This window comes from Bufo bufo, chromosome 2 (genome assembly GCF_905171765.1).
Source record: "Bufo bufo chromosome 2, aBufBuf1.1, whole genome shotgun sequence".
Taxonomy (NCBI): domain Eukaryota; kingdom Metazoa; phylum Chordata; class Amphibia; order Anura; family Bufonidae; genus Bufo; species Bufo bufo.
The window spans coordinates 793698988-793722756 of record NC_053390.1 but is presented as its reverse complement, the minus strand read 5'-3'; the positions used below and the strand labels follow the sequence as shown (position 1 = coordinate 793722756).

At 43.3% G+C, this 23769-nt stretch overlaps 1 protein-coding gene across 5 annotated transcripts in view; it reads right to left on the bottom strand.

Moving 5' to 3' along the window:
- The window catches only part of ST3GAL5 (ST3 beta-galactoside alpha-2,3-sialyltransferase 5), a 154135-nt gene that overhangs the window by 12357 nt on the left and 118009 nt on the right, over nucleotides 1-23769 (bottom strand). The gene's annotated exons all lie outside the window — the stretch shown is intronic.

The window sequence follows — 23769 nt, the reverse complement described above, 5'->3', positions numbered from 1 at the left end:
GATCTGTGCAAAGAACCTCAAGCATGAACCATTCTTGTCCAGTTTCCATCCAAAAATTCTTCTCAATGAATGGGTATGGAAAGAAAACAGACAGATCTGGAAGCCGTACTGACTCCCACTTACGTCAAGGAATGGGCATCTGAATCCAGCTTTATCTGTGAGGAGCCCAAGTCCAGGACATCAGTCTGGTGACTTTGGGTACATGATGAAGCAGAGGACAGTAAACCTCATGTAAAGCGATGTGTACTGTCCTCAGTTTGACCTGCATAATGTGCACATGTCCGATGGTGCCCGACTGATGTAGGAGTTCTTTTAGGATACCATGTCTAAATGGTTGGGGCATTTTTAGTAAGCTAAACCACAGCTGCAAAAGGACACACTGGTAGTTTAGTGGGTCCAAACCTAGAGACAGGTTCATCTGAGAAGAGTTTCTTCTGCCGCCATGCATGTACGGAGTCAGTGGATGGAGGAGGGGGAAGATGGATAATGCACTGGGAATTATATTTTCAAACCATTTACAGGTCCATCCACCTTCAGATCAATACACATCCTGATTAATCATATTGGAAAACCAGGTACAATTGTCCGGAAAACACATGCAGCGCGCCTAGGGAGAGCCAGGAGGAGGGGAGTGCTAGTGGTAGCGCTGATGAGAGTGGTAGTAGTTGACGGTGGCTGCCCTCACTCCAACGCCTGTGCAGTGAATAGAGGGGCTCTACTCTTCTTCTCTCCTCAGGTCACTCCCCTGTTATTGGGGGTCCCTGCCTCATTGTGGCTGGGGTGCCCTTGGTGTTAGATGAGTTTGATGATGGGGTGTAAGGCAGGAGGCCTGGGCCGGATAACGGCTGATGGTGGTTGTGGCCAAGTATCCGACACTTAGGGGGAGATTTATCAAACTAGTGTAAAGTAGAACTGTTTTAGTTGCCCATAGCAACCAATCAGATTCCACCTTTCATTTTCCAAAGGAGCTGTGATAAATGAAAGGCGGAATCTGATTGGTTGCTGTGGGAGACTAAACCAGTTCTACTTTACACCAGTGTGATAAATCTACCCTTTAGTGCCAAAATTGCACCACAATTCTGTCTCAAACAAAGTCAAACAATAGTTGGCATAGAGTTAGACTACAGGGGGTCATTCATTAAGACGCCGTTTTAGAGACCAATCTTAATGGGCAGCACGGTGGCTCAGTGGTTTGCACTGGGGCCTTGCAGCGCTGGGGTCCTAGGTTCGAATTCAACCGAGGACAATATCTGCATGGAGTCTGTGTGTTCTCCCCGTGTGTTTCCTCCCTGATAGAAAACTTAGATTGCGAGTTCCATTGGGGACAGTTGGATGCTAAAGTGTCTGTAAAGCGCTGCGGAATATAGCATCGCTATATAAGTGCGTAAAATAAATAAATAATAATAATAATAATAATAAGCCCCTGCGGTGGATCTGCCGAAGTTATGTAGAGGTGCCGGCCTCTACATAACTTCAGCGCATCCAGCTTCCTAGCTGTTTTACATTTTCTACGAGTCTGACAACCCCACCACGCCCCCCCCCCAAAAAACCCCCACAAATTGTGGCATAAATAACCATTGCGCCATAATCTGCACTATATAGGCGTATTTCTGATTGCAAATGACCCCCCAAAGTGTCTGTCCCTGCAACACATTTATCATCCGGTCTGAGCCCCTGTGATAAATCTGCTGCAGGTCTAGACAGCCCCTCTAAGCTCACATCAGCTGTAGGGTTGGTAAATCTGCCCGAGTGGGTCGGATATCCTTAACTCTCGAACACGCTCAAACCCCAGGGGCCTAGCACGCGTCCTCAGCTAACTCTCATAGAAGCAAACAGAGAAAGTTGACCATGAGAGTCAGGCCTCATGCACACAAAACGTATTTTGTTTCAGAGTCCGTTCCATTCAGGGTTTTTTTTGCGGACCATATGCAAAACCATTCACTTTAATGGGGGCCGCAAAAAAAAAAAGAAATGATTCTGTGTGCATTCTGTTTCCTTATGTCCGTTTATCCATTCAACAAAAAAATAGAACTTGTCCCATTATTGTCCGCATTACAGACAAGGATAGGACTGTTCTGTTAGGGGCCAGAATGCACACGGATGCCATCCGTATTTTTTGCAGACCGAAAAAAACATACGGTCGTGTGCATGAGCCCTTAAACAATGTACACCAGGCCTGACCTGTCATTAAAAGGGACAGAACACTTCTAAACTTGACTTTATTCAGTTTTCCTTAAAGTGTCCCAAATACTAGAATGGGGGTCCCGGGCCTGCCCATGGCTCCTGAGGAGGAGTCAGAATGAAGCATTGGTCACACATGTGTCTTCTTCATCCACTGAACATCTATGGGACTGACAAAGAGTCAAATACTTGGCTTTACCATCAGCTCCGTAGACATTACATGGGACTGCAGGATGTCTCGAGACCACCGTTCTATTCGAAAACGTTTATACATGATCCTCACCATTACATAGGGTGTAGATAGGCTCTTTAGGCCCCTCAGGCTTCGTGGCTCTGGTGTGACTGCATCTTCTGCACCTTCTACGGTTACGCTAATGGGCATAGGTCGCAATAACGCCTTTACAGGCAGTTTTACTCCCTAAAAAAATGTCTGATGTGTATGAATACACATGATGATTTCACTGCCATCCATGAGCGCACTGATGGATGGATCATGTGATGGACCATGTGATGAACGCAGTGATGTCATCAAAGGTCCTATTGCTCACAGATGAAGACAGAAGAGATGCCGGCTGCGCGAACAAGTGGATTAAGGGGAGTTAAATTTTATTTATTTTTTTAACCCCTCCAGCCCTATTTTACTATGCATTCTGTATTCAGAATGCTATTATTTTCCCTTATAACCATGTTATAAACGGAAATAATAATGATCGGGTCCCCATCCCGATCGTCACCTAGCAACCGTGCGTGAAAATCGCACTGCATCCGCACTTGCTTGCGGATGCTTGCGATTTTCACGCAACCCCATTCATTTCTATGGGGCCTGCGTTACGTGAAAAACGCACAAAGAGGAGCATGCTGCGATTTTCACGCAACGCACAAGTGATGCGTGAAAATCACCGCTCGTGTGCACAGCCCCATAGAAATGATTAGGTCAGGATTCAGTGTGGGTGCAATGCGTTCACCTCCCGCATTGCACCCGCGCGGAAAACTCACCCGTGTGAAAGGGGCCTTATGTTAAATCATAACTTTTATTTGATTGCTCTGATACCTAAACACCTAAAGGAAAAAAATTATTTTAAAAACCTGCCGTTTCTCTAGATGACCTTATGTCTCGTGGGAATGGCAGGTTTAGTCTGCCGCTATTTTAATTCTCTGTCAGGAGTCAAGACCTATGTACTCGTTAGGGAGTGGTACATGATTCTGCACAACACAAGGTGTTGTCAGTCATTACTAGACTAGGTTACTGAGTTCAGACACGGCTGATATTGTCCCCCGTTTCCTGCCTGACACAGAGTCTCCCACTACTGAGATACCTCCAACCATCAGCTGTAAAATATAGGGAAACTGGCAGGAACTGTTCAAACAAGCACCTATCTCCTCATAGATTGTAAGCTCTTGCAAGCAGGATCCTCATTCCTCTTGTAATTATGGACTTGTCTGTTGCTATGTTATTTATGACCGTTTGTACATGACCCTTGGAATTGTGAAATATGTTGACACTATGTAATATTGATTGCACCCTGGCCAATAATTTACTTAGGCCCCCTGGATCCCGCCTTCCCACACCCTAGCATGCAATAACGTCCTCCACCACAACACACACACACAAAAAAAATCCACACACCTCGTAGAGTAGCAAACTTTAATAATGATGAGTGGCCACTAGAGGTGTTCCTTGGCAGTAATGTAAATACTGACTTTTTTTCTGAAAAGGCAGTGTTTACATTAAAAAGCCTGCAGAGACATGCTATAGACACCAGAACTACTACGTTGAGCTGTTGTGGTTCTGGTGACTATAGTGTCCCTTAATATAGAGAAGAAAAAAAAGAATCAGCATAAAAGTATCAAATAAAATGGCTGTATCACACAGCGCAAGAGTTTTGACCAATCACAGCCAGCCTAACACACAGCCTGTGTGGGAAATTCCCCTAGCAGCAGCTGCTAGAATCATTACACCAGAGGAGAGAATCTGAACAGACATTCACTCCACTAAGAGCTGTGTTTTATGGAAGCAGTGAGGCCAAAATAGGTATTTAAAACAGTTATATAATGTTCCTACTGTTAATATAGTGATTAGAACTGTATACTGAACCAGTTATATGTGCGTTTACTTACAGTTCCACCAATTGCAAACTACAAAGCTCACAATCAATATTCTATTTCCATATTGCAATCCAAATTGCATACAACCATACCAGATCATACTCAACCAATCTGCAAATAGTTACTTATAACTGCATACTGCAAATTGCAACCAAATTCAGCAAGTAGAACTATTAGTTAGACCTCAGATATACCTCTCAGAGAGATCATAAAGTGCTTAAATAACTTAAAGTCAGAGTACAGATACTGAAGAGAGAAATATATCCACCATTTTATGTTAAATGACAAGATTGAACAGTTGAACCACCATCTTATGCATACCGCCATTTTATGATACTTTATTCAACACGTGTTATGTACATGGACTATCTGCTGCGGAGGCGGCAGTGTTATATATGAAGAAAAGTTGAAGTGCTCTTTAAACCTACTGTTTCCATAGAACGGCGCGAGAGGAATTACAGAGTAATAGACAGTCTGGTTAGACTAAAAAGTCAGAGATATTAAAATTCTTCTAATGCCACAGCGAAAATGGCACTTCATAGTGCTGCGCCTGCCACAGTGGGTGAAGCGATATGCACTCTTTTCTGTGCAAGTTGAGGAGCGCTTAGAGTAGCGGAGTGCCAGCATATACCACCACGCAGCAACTGTTCCCCAAGTGAGCAAGCAAAAACACCTCAGCAGAGCTGCCATAGAGGTCATAGAACGTGTGCATTAGTCAAACTGCAGCCGACTCTTAGTGGCAAAACGGCAAAGGCAAAATAGTCAGAGAAAGAGCGCCAACCCTCCTGCGATCCCTAGAGATAGAGAAAGACGCATGGTGGGATGCCAAAGTCCCGAGCTAGAGTGCCCGCACCGATATCCACGGAGAGACCACGTACTGCAGCCAGCTAGTTTCCAGCCACTAGGCCCAAAGCCTGCAGCAGCGTATCCAAGCCAGTGCATGGCAAGTCAGCACATAGAATCACAAATCAGCACAGAACATCGCAAGCAGCGTATCCAAGCCAGTGCATGGCAAGTCTGCACAGAGCATCGTAAGTCTGCACAGAGCATCGCAAGTCCGCACAGAGCATTGCATCATATCAAGAAAAGACACGTCTCCTATAAGACTGACATTTGTTCCTGCTCTTCAGAATAAGGTCAGAGCTTTCCTTTTATTACTCATCATTGCATATAGGCTTTGGCATAAAGAGACATTTTTTGTGTTCAGAAATAAGAGACTTGAAAGTAAAAACAAAAAGGACAGTTTGTAGTATATGGACTCTCAAATCACTGCAGAGAATGCACCAAAATGATACGCAACTGACAATACTAGCTAATTCCCCAAGCCAATGTTAAAAGCTGAGAACTTTGCCAATATCTTCTAGTCAGGAACATATCAGAGCCCCTCATGCACCACGTCACGGTGTCCCAGCATGCATGATGTCCTACCACTAAAACGCCTGTGGTGTGTGAACAGTGCAATCAACTCACAGCCAGACTCTCACATGCCTCCATAGTGATATCACCAATGAACTGTGAGGTGGGATAAAGCTGTGAGCCGCACCCACAACAGACCATGAGTGACAGAAGCTACGAGGTGCAAAAGAACGTTACCAACACAATGAAGCACATTCCATATACAGTACAGACCAAAAGTTTGGACACACCTTCTCATTCAAAGAGTTTTCTTTATTTTCATGACTATGAAAATTGTAGATTCACACTGAAGGCATCAAAACTATGAATTAACACATGTGGAATTATATACATAACAAACAAGTGTGAAACAACTGAAAATATGTCATATTCTAGGTTCTTCAAAGTAGCCACCTTTTGCTTTGATTACTGCTTTGCACACTCTTGCCATTCTCTTGATGAGCTTCAAGAGGTAGTCCCCTGAAATGGTTTTCACTTTACAGGTGTGCCCTGTCAGGTTTAATAAGTGGGATTTCTTGCCTTATAAATGGGGTTGGGACCATCAGTTGCGTTGAGGAGAAGTCAGGTGGATACACAGCTGATAGTCCTACTGAATAGACTGTTAGAATTTGTATTATGGCAAGAAAAAAGCAGCTAAGTAAAGAAAAACTAGTGGCCATCATTACTTTAAGAAATGAAGGTCAGTCAGCTGAAAAATTGGGAAAACTTTGAAAGTAAGGGCTATTTGACCATAAAGGAGAGTGATGGGGTGCTGCGCCAGATGACCTGGCCTCCACAGTCACCGGACCTGAACCCAATCGAGATGGTTTGGGGTGAGCTGGACCGCAGAGTGAAGGCAAAAGGGCCAACAAGTGCTAAGCATCTCTGGGAACTCCTTCAAGACTGTTGGAAGACCATTTCAGGGGACTACCTCTTGAAGCTCATCAAGAGAATGCCAAGAGTGTGCAAAGCAGTAATCAAAGCAAAAGGTGGCTACTTTGAAGAACCTAGAATATGACATTTTCAGTTGTTTCACACTTGTTTGTTATGTATATAATTCCACATGTGTTAATTCATAGTTTTGATGCCTTCATAGTCATGAAAATAAAGAAAACTCTTTGAATGAGAAGGTGTGTCCAAACTTTTGGTCTGTACTGCAATTCCTCTGCATGCGGTCCGCAGACAACAGCAAACAATGCGCACAATGGAGGATGCCGGTGCAGACCGCATGCACCACAAGAACATCTTACACAAAATGATACATTGTGCAGATGAAAAAATATATATACACACAAATCACTGCAGAAAATGCACCAAAATAATACGCAAACTGATACTTTGCTGGGTTTGGAGCATTTCCACCTGTTTAGGCCACTTTTTTCAGTGAGTTTTTGTCCTTCTGTATATGGAATGTGCCACTTTATTTTGTTGGTAACATTCTTTTGCACCTGGTAGCTTCTGTGTCACATGGTCTGTTGTGGGTGCGGCTTCTGTGTCACATGGTCTGTTGTGGGTGCGGCTCACAGCTTTATCCTACCTCACAGTGCATTGGTGATACCACTATGGAGGCCTGTGAGAGTCTGGCTGTGAGTTAATTTCTAGCATTGTTCAGTCCCTGTTCACACACCACGGGCGTTTTAGTGGTAGGACCCCATGCGTGCTGAGACACCATGACGTGGTGCATGAGGGTCTCCGATATGTTCCTGACTGGAAGATATTGGCAAAGTTCTCAGCTTTTAACATCGGCTTGGGGAATTAGCTAGTACTGTCAGTTGCGTATCATTTTGGTGCATTTTCTGCAGTGATTTGTGTATGTATATATATATTTTTTCATCTGCACAATGTATCATTTTGTGTAAGATGTCCTTATGGTGCATGCGGTCCGCCCCGGCATTCTTCTTGCTCCCCCGGTTATAGACGCGCTACAGTGTCTGGGTTTGGAGCATTTCCACCCTTTTAGGCCACTTTTTTCAGTGAGTTTTAGTATATGGATTCTAAAGTATTTAGTTTCAATAGTTGGTTTTATTAAAGAAGGACATAGGATAAGGTTACAAAACCAGAAACAATATATCATAAAAGAGCACCTCACGCAGGAGGTGGTTAATGATAGGTGTAAAGTTTTATGCATGTAGTATCAAACAAACAGGGAAAAGTTAACGGGAGAAAATAATAATAAAAAAAAATATAGATTCACATACATCAGGTAAAAAAAAAAAATGGTATCCTTGTGAATGCAAGACTTATGAATTCTTAGATGTATGGAAGGGGCAGATGTTGCGGAAATAATGTAACCCAGGCATCTACTTTAAAGTATTTAAAGTAAAAGTAATTTATTTCTGCATTTGTCAGTATTGCCTTTAAAGTGAAAGGTCCTTTAATATTTGTATTGATTGTTCTAGCATTTAAAGTAAAATGTCTGAGCCTAGTATTACCATGCCACTGTTAGAGGATGCAAAGATAGATAGAGTAGAAGTTGAAGAGCAAGGGAACCTGTCTGAGGTAGAAGAGTCTGATGTAGCATTAGTCTTGCTTCAAACAAATATAGCCCAAGCAGATGAACTAGGACGTTAGTCACGTGCCAGAAAACCGACCCCAAAGATGCAGTAAATTTGGAGCTTTAAAAGAGAAAAAGTTCACCAGAATGTACGATAAGTGGAAATTATACATTAAAGACATTCGTAAAAAGCTAAAGCAAGAAAGTATAAAAAGATAACTTGAGTGATATGGTAGAGATGGTAGAAGAATCTGAATCAGAGCTTATGGCAGCATATGTCAACCTGCGGTCGTTTACGACACCTTCCCAGGATATTGTAAGGAACATGGACACATGTACTGCAGTCACTAAAGATTTAGTAAAGCTCATGAGAGAAATTCCATCTGCAGCTAATTATGATGAAGTTAAAGCAAGAAATAGAATGAATGAGCTTTTTATGAGAGACTATGCTAGGTCCTTAGGGGAAACTACAATCTCAAGTGTGACTTCCTTCGCTAGCAGAAGTGCCACCCATATATCAGAGTCCTCAAATACTTCAGCCAAAAGAAAGGAATTAGCTGAACAACTTGCTCAAGAGAGCAGAAACTGAAATGAAAGCTGCCATCGAGGCACAGCGCTGTCAAATGGAAGCACAGCGGCATCAAATGGAAGCTGAATTGAAAAGTCTGGAAAGGCAAAAAGAAGTTAAGATCATAGAAGCCAGACTCAGAGTACATGAAGCGGATATGAATGTGAGTAGTCATAGGTTCATATCTGTACTAAGTGAAGAAGCAGACTCCTACTTTCCTACATACTCCCAGGAGAATGGAAGGAAATCTCCAGCACTTAGTGAGGAAAATAAGTCATTATCTTTTCATCCCTGCTCACAAAGACAAAGAGGCCTAGTCCAGTGTTAGTTGAAAGGTGTGTGGATTTACCCTCTATCTCTACTGGAAAAGAAGAAGAAGAAAGAGACTCACCTAATTCAGAACTAGTGAGAAAATAGAACCGGATGATTCTATTCCTAGATGCCATGGCAATGCTCAGGAGAATGTTACAACCATTGTCCCTGCAAGACCACAGAGAAAAGTCCTAGCTAGACTCCCCGTTCCGGAACCCACTGTATTTTCAGGAGACGTACTGAAGTTCATAGAGTGGAAGGCAAGTTTTGAAATGATCATTGAGCATCATTGCTTCAGTCCAGTCGACAAGTTATTCTACTTTCAGAGATATGTTGGTGGGGAAGCAAAGAATGTTCTTGAAGGTAATTTCTATAGAAAAGAGGAAGAAGCCTACAAACAAGCTTAGGAAAAATTAAATGCAAGATATGGTCATCCTTTGTTAGTACAAAGAGCTTTTAGAGAGAAATTGAATAACTGGCCTAAAATAGGTCCTAAAGAACACTTTAGACTCCAAGTTTATGGTGACTTCCTGCAAGCATGCAGCAATGTCGTCCCACATGTTCAAGGTCTAGAAGTACTGAACAACCATCTAGAAAACCACAGGATGCTAGCCAAGCTGCCTGAAGAAGTGGCTTCTGGATGGAATCGCTATGTGACTGAACAGTTAGATCTAGGCAAGAACTTCCCAAGTTTTAAAGAGTTCTCTGAGTTCATCAATAAGGAAGCACGGATAGCATGTAATCCAGTAACATCATCTTACGTCTTGAAATCCTTAGAAGAAGGGCCTGCAAGAGAAATAAGACGTGCAAGAGCAACTAGCTTTGCAACCAACGCAGCAGCGGTCCAGATATCTACAAGAGCAAGTTCAAAGTCACTAATGGGATCAGTAGAGAGACAGAACCGACAAATCTTCAGACTAATTTCAAATATATGTTCTGTGGAGAGAACCACTCCATACACAAGTGCCAACAATTGAAGGAGATGTCCCCAGATGAAAAAAAAAGGTATGTACTTGAGAACCAACTGTGTTTCGGTTGTCTAAGAAAAGGCCATATTACTAAGGAGTGGAAGAAAAAGGCCACATGCAGCATTTGCAAAGGACGCCATCCTACACCACTACACGAAGAATATCCAAGCAAAGATAAATCCTCAATACCTAAAGATATTGAGGAAGGAAAGAAAGTATCGGTATTCTCTTGCAGAGTGAGGGAAGGAGAAAGCAATGGCACATCAATGGTTGTACCAGTTTGCATTTGGATGCCCAGAGTGACGTCACCTTCACTTTCCTTTTACCTACAATGACAAGTGACTACAGAACCAATGAAGCTCAAACTCACCACAATAACGGGGAGAGACACATTAGTGAACAGTCAATGGGTCAAAGGACTGAGAGTTAGAGAACTTCATTCAAAATTCATATTAGATCTACCTCCAGCTTATACAAAAGACGACATTCCTCTAGATCGAGATTGCATACCTAACTGTGAAACAGCCAATAAATGGGAGCACCTATCTGTCATATCACATGAAATGTCCCCGCTGAAGGAGTTTGGTGTTGGACTGTTGATAGGCTAAGATTATCCCGAAGCTTTGGTACCACGAAAGGTAATCACAGGAGGAAAGGGTGAACCCTATGCTGTTCAAACTGATCTAAGATGGGGTGTTGTTGGAGGAAAACAGCAGATTGCAAACTCAAGACAGTTGACAGGATTGTGTCATCGAATATATGTCCAAGAGTTACCAACTGTAAGTCCAGCAAAAGTAATTAAGATACTTGAATCCAACTTTGCAGACATAAGTTCTAAAGAAAAGAGTGTATGCCAAGAAGACAAAGTTCGTACACACTGTAGAAGAAAGTATTCAGTAGAATCAACAAGGTCATCTTGAAACGCCCTTACCTTTTAGAGAGCAACCTCGCCTGCCAAATAACAGAAATTTTGGCAACAATTTCAGTCATTTGTCTCCTCATGCATTCACACTCTGCAAGCTGATGCACAACGCAGGTGGGTGCGCTAGTCTCCTAATGGCTCCTGCTAACTCTGTCCTCTATGAGGATTGATGCTATATAAGATAAGCTGACTGCTTGTCCTCCATAATGCTCACTGTCTATAACCTGATCGTAGTCGCTCCTAATGCTCCTAAGTTCTCTCACTGACCACTGTCTAAAACATAGCGCTAAACTAATACACCCCTCCCGACATGTTTCGCCACTTGCGTGGCTTCGTCAGGGGAAGTGGGGTATAGGCGTGCGCGCGCTCTTGGTGACCTCTATTTGTATGCCGCTAGGTCCCGCCCATCTCATGTCTGTGCCCAATGAGTGCTCTGCTGCCCTTTGCTCACATACTTCTGACCCTATAAGATACGAGCGCATCATCTTACGCATATACTCTGCGCTCGTTGCTGTTTGGCCCGTCGGGTGTTGTCGTTTCCTCCCATCCAGGTGATGTGAACTGCCATTCATTCACCGCCAGTTAACTAGTTTATGCCATACACTCTGCCATTCATCTGGCGATATTGAATCGCTAGCAATAAAATGTACGATCAGTCTCCAGGTTCCACAGTGCTTTTTATTTTATATAGTGAGTAATACTTTAGTGACTCATCAATATGTATTAATCCATCCTCCTACTATGCAGAGACTACTGTAGATTCTATTGTCATTTCAATCACAAAGATATATCTTACAGCGATTCACCTAATTCTATATTGCTTTTTGTTGCCATTTGAACCAGCAATTCTGTGGCAAGTAAAGTATTAGCCAGATCGGCTTTTAGGTTGATTGGCTTTTTGGAAGGGTGGCTAGTAATTTCCCAACCACTACTACCTGTGTGCTACTTCTAGTGACCATAATAGTGCATATATATTTTCTGTGCCATTTTGAGTGTTTGTAAATCTCACTGACTTCATAATCCATGCCCTATCAAATAGAATGGTCCCTAGAAGTAGCATAACATATTGATGAGAGTCACTAAAGTATTACTCACTATATAAAATAAAAAGCACTGTGGAACCTGGAGACTGATCCTACATTTTATTGCTAGCGATTCAATATCACCAGATGAACGGCAGAGTGTATGGCATGAACTAGTTAACTGGCGGCGAATGAATGGCAGTTCACATCACCTGGATGGGAGGAAACAACACCCGACCTACCTGCGACGGGCCAAACAGCAACGAGCGCAGAGTATATGCGTAAGATGATGCGCTCGTATCTGATAGGGTCAGAAGTATGTGAGCAAAGGGCAGCAGAGCACTCATTGGGCACAGACATGAGATGGGCGGGACCTAGCGGCATACAAGTAGAGGTCACCAAGAGCGCGCGCACGCCTATACCCCACTTCCCCTGACGAAGCAACGCAAGTGGCGAAACATGTCGGGAGGGGCGTATTAGTTTAGCGCTATGTTTTAGACAGTGGTCAGTGAGAGAACTTAGGAGCATTAGGAGCGACTACGATCAGGTTATAGACAGTGAGCATTATGGAGGACAAGCAGTCAGCTTATCTTATATTGCATCAATCCTCATAGAGGACAGAGCAGGAGCCATTAGGAGACTAGCGCACCCACCTGCGTTGTGCATCAGCTTGCAGAGTGTGAATGCATGAGGAGACAAATGACTGAAATTGTTGCCAAAGTTGTAACATCTCCCAGGCAGAGGCATATCTAGATACAATGTACGCCCTGTCAAGCTGATACATTTGGAAAGTCTGTGCTAGCGATTGGGCTCCATGATAAATCAATTGATGACACTGACCTACGAATATTCACCATAATAAATAAATAAACAATATAAAATAATAAAATAAAAAATAAATAACAAAAAATACAAAATAAAAATCAATATATTGGTTGACCAATACTGTCCCCCAAAGTGGTGTAAACCACACACCCACAAGTCTCCTGTTCCTAGCACGCCCAAACTAATGCACCTGATAGGTATAATTATATCAAACAAGGGCTGTATTGGACAAGTTCCATGAGTTGCTATTAGCAACCATCAGCAGACAATAGATTAATTTAATATCTCACTGCACCCTGACAATTTTAATATTAAGAGAGTTTCCTTATTGAGTGTATATTTTAAATGAACAAAATAAAGATATAATTTTATTATTAGTTAGAGACCTAAAGGGATTTTTGGTCCAATAAACCGCTTAGCATATTGTATATTATATCCCGAGGGTCTCTAAAGGGACCCTCGGTATTAAGTACCTGGCTAATCAGAATGAAAAGGATTGCCCATCAGTAGCAAATTTTCTGAAGAAAAACTTTTATGTAGATGATGGTCTCATAAGTCTAGAGTCCACAGAATCTGGAATCAAACTAGTGAAAGAAAGCCAAGAGTTATGCGCAAGAGGAAACCTGCGCCTTCATAAATTCATCTCAAATAACAGAGTTACTGGAATCCATCAGTGAATCTGAACGTGCATCAATGAAGAATGTAGATCTCAATTATGATCATCTTCCAGTTCAGAACGTACTTGGATTGGGATTGAATGTAGAGAACGACAAGTTCTTCTTTGAAGTATCTATTGAAGAGAAAGTTGCAACTAGATGAACTATTCTTTCTGCAGTGGCTTCTATATTTGATCCATTGGGATTCTTGGCCCTAGTAATCCTCAGAGCAAAATAAATACTACAAGAATTATGCAGACAGAAGTTGGGATGGGATGAGCCCATACCTGAAAATTTGAGGCCAAGGTGGGAGAGTTGGATAAGACACCTGCAAAACTTGAGAGAAGTTTGGATACCCAGATGTTTTGTACCTCATGATTTCAGAAAGTACAAGAAAATAGAACTTCATCACTTTTCAGATGCCAGTAGTTATGTTATGGTCAGTGCTCCTACATCAGAGTGATAGGAGAAGAAAAGATACACTGTTCCCTGGTTTTGGGAAAGGCCAGAGTTGCACCTATCAGTATTAATACAATACCAAGACTTGAACTGACAGCAGCTGTTGTTTCAGCATCAGTAAGCAAGTTTCTGAGAGAAGAATTGGAACTAAAAATAGATGAAGAATATTTTTGGACACACTCACAAGTTGTCCTAGGATACATAAACAACGAAGCGCGAAGATTCCATATCTTTGTTGCCAACAGAGTGGAGAAAATTCAGGAAATAACAAACCCGGAACATTGGCATCACACTGACACAAAGCATAACCCAGCAGACCATGCTTCAAGAGTCCTGAATGTAACTGAATTTAAAAATTAAAATTGGTTCACAGGCCCAGAATTCCTTTGGGAAAAGGAAATCACGCCCAGTAAAAGGTTACACAGAATTGTCTATAGGTGATCCAGAAGTAAAAGTCGTACAAACATTGAGCACTTATAACACAGGAAAAAGCAGCTCTCACCTGTTCCACCTGTTGTGAGCTCGGATTACAGCCTGGACACGGCTATGTTAGAACTGCCGAAATAGTACGAAATCCAGCTCTGGACAAACAAGTGGTTCTTTATTTGCAGTGCGGTAAAAACTTCCAAAAGACAAACGCAAAAGTAAGTCTACGTGTTTCGGACCCTTGTATTCCGGTCCTTACTCATGACATATATAACAAATAATAAACAGTTTCCTATATACCCTTCTTACACCTATCCACAAAGATTCTGGTGTCGCATGATCGAAATATGAAACTGATTGATAAAATCCAAAACACATGATATAAACTCTAATATTCTTCTATAACAAGTTCCATAAAAACATCTGCATGTAAACAATGCAATATACAGCAAGAAAATTAATCAATAATATCGTAGTATCAAATCATGTCTTTTATTCAAGCCTATAGGAGAACATCCAAAAAGCCTCTCTATTGAGAAGCTTCCTTCTGTGATCACCACCCCGCAGAGGAGCTGTAACCCTTAAGGCTGAAGTATCGCCCCTTAGGGCAAAGTGCAGACTAACAGCGGAAACATTTCGTATTTTAAAATGCGGTACATCTGATATAGGTTTCCTTATTCTAGTATTTCTCTCATTAGTGGTACATCCTACGTATTGAAGCAGACATATATCACATGTGATCAGGTACACTGCAAATTTTGTATTACAGTTCAGGGATGATTTTACCTAAAAAACATTTACCATTCGCTGTAGACTCAAAAAATTTGCTGAATTTCATGTGGTTACAGCAAATGCATCTGCCATGTCCACATTTATAGCTACCTTCGCGGGTAAGCCAAGTTGGTTTTGTTTTAGGAGTTTCTATAAATGGGACTGATCATATTTCCTAAGGTTGGAGCTCGGCGTGCAACACACTTAATGCCGCTTGTTGTGAACGCGGCCCAATCCTTATCATAGCCAAGTACAGGAAGGTGTTTTTTCACTATTTGACAGATTTCTCTGAACTCTTCACTGTATCTAGTAGTAAATAAAATGGCTCTGTCACCGGATAGATCAGCACCATCTCCCTTTTTCTTATTAATTTTCCTTGGAAAGAGTAGTGCTTTTCTATCCAGTGACAGCGCCATGTCCCTGCAACTTAAAGGGAATCTGTCACCTAGTCTGAGCATATTAACCTGTAACCATTGCAATGTTCACTAAACTACCTTCATTCCAGCAAGGGTCTTCTTTCTTTTATTCATGTTGTCATTTAGATAAAAAAAGCGATTTTTCGGTTATGCTAATGAACCTTCAAGGTGCCCAGAGGGGCGTTATTCCTCTCCCCTAGTGCCCAGTAACGCCCCCTGCAGTGCCCAGCCCGCCTTTATTTCAAGCCCAGCCCGCCTCCTCATAAATACATTTCCTCCCACAGCCGAGCAGAACGGCGCCGCCCCCTCCGCTACGTCATATAATTTATTCAACAGACGAACCTTGCTTCATGATTTCTTGCGCAGGATATCTTGCGCAGCCGCAGTATCGCCGACTGCCTGCGCCTGTCCGATCCTATGGCTCCTGAGGGCAACAGCCTCAATAGTGTCACTGGGCATGCGCCGAGCCCAGTGACGTAATCAGAGCGCTGTTGGGAGCTTGTAGAGGAAGCGCGCAGGAGAGGATCCTCTTCATTCAGCAGTCATTTCCCAGCTAGAAAAAGTGGCCAGCATCTATAGAATTATAGTTATATCTTATAATTGTAGGTAGATATTATGTTTTGTGTTAACAAACACCCCCCACCTCCAACATAGAAGCGTAATTTTTTTTATATTAAACACCACAATAATATATAGATGTATGGCCAGATGTTCCCCTCATCTCATGATGTGACTCCACCACATCCTGTACCCCCACATGTGACCCCATCTAAATCAGTACGCCCCTCAAAATTATTATCCCCAGATGTTCCCCCTCAGAAGCAGTACCCCCAGAAGTTCCCCCCTTACATCATGTACCCCCACCACATCCTGTGCCCCCACATGCGCCCCCCTCAAAATTACCACCCCAGGATGTACACCCTCAGAAGCATTACCCCAGATGTGTCTGCATAATAGCATGTACCCCAAAATGTGTCCGCATAAGAGCATGTACCCCCAGATGTGGCCCCAACACAGCATCTACGTCCAGATGTTGCCTAGTGTCTGCAGCCTATCAGAGGAACGGGGAAGGGAGACGCCTCTCCCTCCCCTGCCCCGCAGCAGCACTTCCATCTGTATCACTGTCCTGAGGACGGCGATACAGATAATGGAAGCGCTCATCTCCATATGCCCTGCTGCCGCCCCCCACGTCACCAGTGGCCAGTGGGGCTCAAGCGGCAGCTGCCTTGGGACCCCCAGGAGCAACTGGGCCCGGGGCAGCTGCCCCTTTTGCCCCGCGTTAAAGACAGTACTGTATGTAAATAAAGATTATTATGACATGCTCCTCATACCTGTTCCAAGTGGTGCCAAGTGCGGCCAAAAAATAATAGATCAATATTGGATCGGTAAGTGGTGTGAGGATGGTGGAACTCTGCCATTGCAGACAACATTCAGATTGACTTGTGACTTTTAGGGAGGTCTCACTCCCACCTTGAAGTGACTAAAGTCAACAACCTAGGATAGAGCCATTACATAAGCTATAGTATTTTTTTGTAAATTCCGTGCCGCGATCGATTCCCTGACTCATGTATAATCCCAACGATGGGGTCACCGCCCTGCATGAGCTCAGCCCAGGAGAATGAAAGGCCCAGGAAGTTACAAGGTTAGACTTCAGCCATCTCATCTCCTTCAGACATGCTCAAATCACAAGAAAAGTGGCGCCAAGTCCAAAATCACAAAAATTCTACCTGCACCCTAAAATCAAATTGCCACCGTCATCTAGCCCTGGGATTAGTCTGTCACGTGACCACAGTTGAGCCCCAGATGTCCACGCAGAACTTGCTCTATGGAGTCGTCACGTAACCCATTGAAAAAATAAAAAATAAAATAAAAACCATGGTAAAAGTACAATGCAAGCGTAAGGTGAAGAGAACTCTAAAAAGAGGTCTCTGCTCTACATAGGGTCGGAGGGTCTCCCGCAGGGTTGCCAACCGTCCAGAAATTTCTGGACAGTCTGTAAAAATAGGCAACTTTTTCCTGTGTCCGTGAAAAAAAAATAGATGCGTGAATTTTTGAGGCAGCTTATACTTGACTAGATTATTTTGGTGGTAATTCTCATCACAGTAATTGCTGGTAATGAGTTCTTATCAGTATATTGAGCTACAGACGTGCATTACTTATAGTCTTTATCATTCATTATGGTTTTCCAATTTATCCGTAAAAAATGTTGTCTGTCCATAATTTTTGGATACGTTATCCAGTAAAAAAAAAAAAAAAAAGAAGAAAAGAAAAATTCCGTTGGCAACACCACCAACAGGGGAGGAATAAGTATTACAGAGCGCCCTTTCTTAGCCGCAAAAATAGTCACAAGTTCCCTTTTTAACTGGTTGTGCAACATAATTGAGTTGCACGGCTGGTTTCATGCCATGTTCAGCAGCTGGACAGATTGAGACTCCATCCTCGGCAAATTTACAACACTTACCTCCGGTAACAGGACTGCCATAGATGCACCTAATTTATGATGGAGGCACACAGTGCATTATTTTGGTCCATGATGTGGACCAAAAACGCCGCCTACTGAGGTCTATGGTTCCATGAAAACCATGGACACAACATGGATGCAGTCTGTGGTTTTCCCAAATTGTTGCTGGGATATGAGGTGGAACTTCATTTTCAGCCTGGCGATGTCTGTGAAATACGTATGAGACACGGAGGACAAAAAAAACCTAAAAAAACGGACTCACGGACCAAACATGGATCCTTCATGGGCATCTTATCATCACGTATGAAAAGGCCTTATGCAGAACAGGACAAGCTTTGTAACTGTTCTTCACTCTGGTCATGAGATAAGGATCCTGAAAGGAGGACCCCAGACGTCTCTCCCTTTAAAGGGGGGGCGTTTCTTTTGGATAATCCATTTGGTTAGAAACGCCTCCTGACTATAAGCTGATCACAGGGTGTCCTACTGCTACACTCAATGACCAGCTTTGTCAGGATTCAATTTCCCTACAGCGCCTCCACAGGAGATATCAAGCACTGCACGTTTTTTTTTCCCCATTAAAATCAATTATATGTATGCGTTAAACACATAGATAGCAGGTCCTCTTGAAAACAGATGCGGGTCTAGTCACTCCTTTCCACCTGATATTAAAGGGATTCATGCGGGAATTGATGGTCTATTCATCAGGTCATCAATATCAGATCGGCGGGGGTCTGACTCCTGAGACCCCTGCTGATCAGCTGTTTAAAGAGGCTGTGGCACTTTGTGAGCATCTAGGCCTCCTCTTAGGTCAGCGACGTCAGGTTCATCGTTCACATGAGCTCCATTCAAGTGAATGCAATACCAAACACGGCCACTATTCAATGTACGGCGCTGTGCTGCGAAAAGGCAGCCGTGCTCACCGTAAAACAGCCGATTGGCGGGCGGTGCCGGGACTCTGACCCTTGCCCATTTGATATTGATGACCATCCTGAGGATAGGCCATCAATATGAAATTCCTACATAAAAAATGTGGTAAGAAATAGAAAGAGACACCCGATATGTGCGACACAGGAAGGGTATGTATGCTTATTGTATTTGCATTGCTTACATAGCGCCGACATATGTCGCAGCGCTGTACAGATTGATATCACATTGGATTTTCCATTTGAAGTAATAGTCAGCAAGTAGGTCTTACAACATTTCAATATGAAATACGAATTTAAAGGGGCCGTGCATTTCTCTTTGAGGGAAACCTCAATGGACTGCAATCTCTTCCCAGTAGGAGTTAATCCACTTTCCAAATTGCAACAGAATGTGATGGTAATTTGCATCATCATGCCCCCAGTAGCTCCCTGCAGGTTTTGTTGTTTTATGGTTTTATTGCTTTTTGGGTCTTCTGACAAAAAAAATGCAAGATTTCAGTTCTCAATGTTGATAGTTTGTCACGTCAGCAGGCCTGACTCTGCAGCGCTCGCACATTTCCTCCACGGATCGAGCTGAGTCTGCAGGAGATTGCATTGACCCTTCGCCTCTTTGGCAGAACAGACATTTTCCGGAAAGGTTATCAATTGTCACTGGGGGTCATTTACACACCAGCTTTTGGCGTAAAAATGTTGCATGACCCCTTTTTTAGAACAATATTTTGCCGCAAGGACATTTTTACACCAAGTTTGATACATAGGGTGTGCCGAGGGTGTGTGGCGGGGGATTGCCGGGACTTCGGCCTTGACAAATTTACCAACATATCCTGTTGACGGCCCCCCAGTGAAGTAAGTGCTTTACTGGATGTCACCCATTTGCTTTTAACCTCATGCTATTGTTGGATGGTACCTTTCCACCTTTATCCACATTGTGGTCACACATCACCACTTTTTATCTAATATATTAACATTATGACAGTCCAGTGGTTAACTAATACCACATTTTATTTTAGTCTATTGTGATTTCATTTTATTTTATTTTTTGATATATACATATTCATTTATATACAGTTTTGTCCTATATATAGGTTTGACCTATGTACTATCTGAGACTAAGACTTCCCGTAACACACCGATTGGTCTCCAGTACCGTTTTTGCTACATTGTCTGGCCTCTCTGTGTTGTGTACTACTACACCACCAGGACAGTAATAATATCTCTACCTACCCTCAGCTTGGATTGGCGCTCTCCTTTTTTTCTTCCCTTCCCACACTCCTTGGTCAGTTGAACTCCTTCAACTCACCTCCTTCTTTGTGTATCTCATTATTGTATTGAGTGCCTTCATTGGACACTTCTATAGCTGCCTTCCTTGCGTTATTCGGATTCTACCTTGCTACTTCTGCAAGACTGTTAAACAAAACGTGCAATGCAACAGCTCACTGCAAACCAAATAAAGTACAAAATTGCATCATAATTGCAAATGCTATACTAATAAATTAGAGATGCTTGGCAAATCGTTTTGTACAAAATTATTTGAGCCCGTCTGCCGCACGTCAAGGCGATCTCTAGTTAGACTGGTTCCTAACACTAAATTTTACCTGTTATGTGCCATGACGGCTACCATATAATTCAGAAAGTGCAGGTTCCACATGCGTGCTGGATCCGCCTGAATTAGTGTAATTTTTGGTGCCAAAATGGCCTCCATTATATCCACGGAAAGCAGTTACCAGCATGCATGCCGGGCCCACTCCACACCACCCCTGGCGCCAAAAGGTCACCAAGGACTGCAATGAGAGTCCACACACTATCTCTCTCCTGGTGCCAGATGGCTTCAGTGAGTGAGGGGGAGCAGGCCAAGCTATGTACTAACACTAATTAAAAATCAGCCAATGGGGCAGACGAGCTGGTCAGGAGTGCACGACTAAGGAGGCAGCCACACCTCCAGCACAAGCTGCAAAGAAAAAGGGGGTCAGTCAGCTGACCAGCTCGTCTGCCCCATTGGCTGATTTTAATTAGTGTTAGTATATAGCATGGCCTGCTCCCCCTCACTCACTGAAGCCATCTGGCACCAGGAGAGAGATAGTGTGTGGACTCTCATTGCAGTCCTTGGTGACCTTTTGGCGCCAGGGGTGGTGTGGAGTGGGCCCGGCATGCATGCTGGTAACTGCTTTCCGTGGATATAATGGAGGCCATTTTGGCACCAAAAATGACAGAAATTCAGGCGGATCCAGCATGCATATGGAACCTGCAATTTCTGAATTATATGATAGCCGTCATGGCACATAACAGGTAAAATTTAGTGTTAGGAACCAGTCTAACTAGAGATCGCCTTGACGTGCGGCAGACGGGCTCAAATAATTTTGTACAAAACGATTTGCCAAGCATCTCTAACTTATTAGTATAGCATTTGCAATTATGATGCAATTTTGTACTTTATTTGGTTTGCAGTGAGCTGTTGCATTGCACGTTTTGTTTAACAGTCTTGTTCTCAGCCATAGCAACGTGCCCCTGCGCTTTGGGATGTGCTGACTGACCCCCTTTTTACTACTTCTGCACCACCACTGTCGGCGCCAACTTTCACCCACTCTGGGGATTCCTTCAGATCCTTGAGTGGTTGAATTAACTTCCTCTTTTTCTTCTTTGTTTCAGTTACCCCAGAGACCTGGCAGGAAGACCAAGGCTCTACAGGGAGAGTCTGCTGTTTACAAGAGACCCAAGATGGCAGGTTTCGGTTCAAAGAACAGCCTCACCCAGAACCTGAACCACTCATCCCTGACCTCGCCGCACCACCAACACTACGGGTGGGTCAAATCAATAACTCAGTGTTGACAATCAACCCCAGGATGCAACCTTATGTTTTCCCATGGAAGCAGCCCCAGGCACCTTCAGCTTGCCTTCCAGAACCCCTTCAGCCGGAGGTTTTACCCACCTCTGCACCGGCTAGGGATCCCAGCTTGCAGCATGTCCCAGCTGCATTCACCAGGCTGTCTGCACAGCCACCACCTAAGGACACCACCAGAGGGCAGTGGCGCACCACTACTGCTGCAACTCTGAGCTACCAAAGGCAAGAGCGCCCCCTAATGCACTTCAGTAGCTCAAGCAGCGAGGAGGACCTGGACGTCCTTCTCTAAAAATGCTCCTTTTCAAAAATAAAGGACTAATGGGAGCCACATCATGGACTGTTCCTGACGGGTGAGGACCCGTTGGCATTGTTTTAATGTTTTCTTTTACAGGTTGCCCTATTTTGTCCTCACCCTGATGGTCATGTGCAGTAAGGACTTCCATCATCATCATCATCATTTAACCCCTCATGTCCAAGTTTACATTGTTTTATCCCCTTTCTCAGGTTACTTGATAGCCTTATGGAACTACGGTTCTTAATATGCTGCTTTTATGTGTTTTTATGACATTTTATACCGCCTAATGGATTATAATTAACTTTTATATTCCTCTGAAACAGGTACAAGTCAATTGTAATCCACAGGAATAGTATTGACTTATGGACTTATTGTTCCTGTCCACAGTCAAGCACTTCAAGAAAAAGGACTCAAGCCTTATTTGAGCGTATTATGATGATATAGATTGCACTGATATTTGCATGATGTTTTTGCACTAATTTTGCCTAAATGTTTTCAGGTTATGTAACGTTTAAGAATCATATGCACATAGTGTGAATTATTTTCTAGGTGCAGCAATGTGACCTAATGCACTTATTGTGAAATTGCACTTAACCAGATATGTAGCACCTTACTCTTGTGTGCCTTACTTTACAGCTCTTGTTCTCTCCCCCCTTTAAACGGACTGCCTATACGGACACTTAATACTAATGGCCTACACCCGGTGTTATATACCCATAGGTACCCAGGGTAGGACCAAGTGGTAAGTCCTGGCAGGTCTAGTAACTACACGGGTAACCCCGCTGCTTCGGGAATGGTTAGAGGAGTTTTTGACCCCTCCTTCCCACTTGTTATTTGTTCAGGATTGCTCCCATCCTGAGGTGTCTTCCAGGAGTTTCATGGGATTGTCATGCCCTCCTCCTGTGACTGCCAGAAGTGCATGGGGACGCTAATACCTCCCCTTCTGTGCCTTTGCCTAAGGTATGGCACCTCAAACCTTAGAGCTATTTTTGCTACCCATAGTCACCATAGTGATCGTGCTATAAGCCTTATATTTTGACTTTGGTGCAGAGAAGGGAATACAGGATAAAGCCACCCTTCCATTTGCGGGCATCTCATTACAAAATGGCGGGATTACAGAGTAAAGTCACCCCCATGCTTCCTTTGGTGTTTACAGAACTCAGAACACTTCAAAGTTAGTCAGTAGTGAATGCTTAGTGCAGACCTTGGTTCACTGGTTATACCGAGAGGGAAACTGTTACTTAGGACACCCTACTCATGCGGGCAGGAACCTCAGGGTAGCAGTTATATGTTTTGTCTGTGTATGTCATTATATGTGTAATACATGCAGCACTTTGTATTTTATTTGGGTACCCCAGAGCTGGTTCCTCTCCCTCCTAAGCATAAGCCGAGGGCGGCTTGACTCAAAGTAAGGGGGAATGTAACACCCCAGAGTTGTGTTACTAAACTCTTTTACCCCGCTACAATCTGTAAAAAAGCATTACCTTTGTCATCTGATGTAATTTTACCTTACATCCTCACAACTGTGCATTAAAGACCTTGTTAAAAGTATATTGCTGTAATTTCCATGTTCACCAGCAGGTGGCAGCAATGTTCTGGCAAGGACTTAAGTCAGTTTAGTGTTTCTGAGCTGGAATAGTTCATTCCAGTTCAGCTCCCCCCTCTGTGAGCGGAGTGGGCTATGCCCATATCCTGCAGCATGGAAGTTAGAAGTAGTGTAGCCCACCCCC